Source organism: Otolemur garnettii, unplaced genomic scaffold (genome assembly GCF_000181295.1).
Source record: "Otolemur garnettii isolate 467f Iridium unplaced genomic scaffold, OtoGar3 scaffold00085, whole genome shotgun sequence".
NCBI classification, from domain to species: domain Eukaryota; kingdom Metazoa; phylum Chordata; class Mammalia; order Primates; family Galagidae; genus Otolemur; species Otolemur garnettii.
In genome coordinates, this window is record NW_003852480.1 from 6,940,023 (window position 1) to 6,942,737 (window position 2,715).

The following is a 2,715-nucleotide window of genomic DNA, read 5'->3' on the forward strand; positions in this document are numbered from 1 at the left end:
TTCTGCAATGGAATCTACCTGAGTTATAACTTTTTTTAAAAATTGTGTTGAGAAGACAGACTTTTTTCAGTTCTGCTATTTTGTCTTTACGACAAAATCCTTCATACACATCAAATTCGGCAGCATGTTTTTGAATATAATGCCTTTTCAAATTATAGTTGTTGAAAACTTGCACAAATTCCCTAAAAATCAAACAGAGTGCCTTAATTAGCCCCAACAGAAAAGTAGGCATCTGTCCACTTTTCACTGAATAATCGTCCATCATCTGTACGTTTTCTTTTTCTCCGGTCTATTTCTTTTTAGACACTGGAGAATCCATGCTTGGGTTAAAAAAAATAACAACAGATCAGAGACCATCCTTACTTTTATTATGAAAATCGATGACAAGAAAACAGAAAGCAGGGTGTGGGCCCTTCCGTTCCCCAGCTGCGGATGCAGGGCGAGGCGGGGCCCATTGTAAAGCGTGGAGATGATGTGTGAGATGCTGCCAAGGTGCGGATGTACCTTAATAATCAAATAAGAAAGCCCACCTAATTTCTAAAGGACATTCTATGCCTAACATTGCAATGGAAGGTTGAAATATTATTGATAGTCACTGCCTCACTAAGTCACCAAGAGTATAGGTCACGTCTGATAATGTCAGTTCAACTGTCTATGCTCGGAAGACAACACACAACAGAGGCCGTGGACCACTATGAAACCAAAGCCACCTGTGCTTACAAACAGTGAGAGTGTACATGTGTTTATGTAATGTGACACTGGGACACAATGTTGTTACCTATAAAATTCATGCTCAAGAACTGCCTATTGAATTCCACAAAAATAAGTCCTAAAAAAATGTTTCAAGCCCTCATAATGTTTCAAGCAAGTTTATGATTTTCTGTTGGGCTCCATTCATAGCCATCCTGGGCCACAAGTGGCCTGTGATCTGGGGTTGGACTCCCCTGGTTTACGTTAACCTACATTTTCCCATTCAGTCAAAATTTTCCTCCTCAATATCTTTATATAAATAATAAAAAGAAGAAATAAAGGGATTTTAAAGTGTAACATAAGGTATTATTCTTTTTTTTTAAGGTAACACAGCACCGTTAGGAAGTCAGAAAGCTTTGGCAAATCAATGCACTACCCTTTAATATAATAAAATCATGTTTTTGTTAGAGCCATCTATTACTTTAGAGGTAAGTTTCACTCCAAAAATATTTAAGTACAAAACTAAAACACTGTGGTTTTTTTAATGGTGGTTTATAGCACTGCAAGTTACTTTATACAAATTAGTATCATGGAAAAGTCCATAATTTCTCCTTGTAAAGTGAGTTCCCTCGTGCAGCTGCTGAAGTTTCCAGCAGCAGCGTGATTGTGTGGATGGAAGAGGCAGCTCTGCCTTGTTCTGGGGTTGCTCCAAAGCCCAAGGTGGCTCTGCTTGTTCTGGGGTTGGTCCAAAGCCCAAACCCCAAAGTTGGTAGAGGTCCAGTACATGAAAAGCCTTAAAATTCCACCTTAGGAGATTAAATGTCAATACCAATTTCCAAGTACTTAAAAAAAAACTGTTAAATTTTCACATAACTGTTCAATTTCTAATTTTGAACCCTCAAAACACTAGTTCAAACAACACTAATTTCAAATGATCTCTTTTATTTAGAAGCCCTGCATCCCTTTTTTGATGAAAAGTCACATAGCCTTATTTTAAAAAATACTTAAAATCCTTAGTTATATTTTTTAAATGACAAATGAAATATATTACCAGCTTGTAGAGACCTGGGGGACCCAACATTGTCTACAAACATTTATGATCATTTTTCTACAAATACTGCTGCCACCATCAGAGTCTTTATGTCTCCTCTTGCTGAAGCTGTCAGTTCTTCAGTCTCAGCATTTAATTTATGTTTTACCCATCCCATTGCCTCTCGGCCTTTACTAGCATTTGAAGATACGGTACTTGCCATTAGTCCTTCAAGGTAACTGCTAAGGCTGACTCCTTTCACAGTGATAATGGCTCCTTGAGTCAAAATGATTTTTTTCTGTGTCCTGACGATGTATTGTATATAAATCTCTCATCTACTAAAACCATATTTCTAAATGAAATGTTAGCAGATTTAAGTTCCATTATCTTCTCTACAGGATCAGCTACAAAATGTTCTTGCACATACGTTTTGGTTCTTGCTGCACCAGTAAGAGACTTCACAGTGGAAGGCAGTCCCCATTCTGTACTGAGAAGTCTATGGTTGTGCACCTTTCTGGAATAATCTGTGTCTGTCCAACACATCAACTCCACCCACACTTGGGTTCACAGGGTTTGGGTATTTCTGCCTTGCAGCTGTTGTAACAGTTTTCAATGGGTGGTCAGTGCTCCGAAGTCCAGATCTTCATGGTGCCGGTGGCCCTTGTGATGTCTGGGTGGCACTAGGGGACAATGAGGCAAAGAGGCTGCACTTGCTGCCACCCCACCCCCAGCAACCCAGTGGGCTGAGTACAAGGTATTATTCTTAAGATGTGTTCAATTACGCCAGGCACAGTGGCTCACACCTATAATCCCAGCACTTTGGAGGCCAATACAGGTGGATTGCTTGAGATCAGGAGTTCAAGACCACACTGAGAAAGAGTGAGACCCCATTCCTACTAAAAATAGAAAACTTAGGCTCAGCGCCCATAGCACAGTGGTTACAGTGCCAGCCACATACAATGAGAGTGGCAGGTTTGAACCTGGCTTGGGCCAGC

General features: G+C 40.0%; 1 pseudogene; it reads right to left on the reverse strand.

The window, feature by feature from the left end:
• Positions 1 to 1,790: 1,790 nt before the first annotated feature.
• On the reverse strand, positions 1,791 to 2,367 carry LOC100942318 (annotated as a pseudogene).
• Between the last annotated feature and the right edge of the window lie 348 nt (positions 2,368 to 2,715).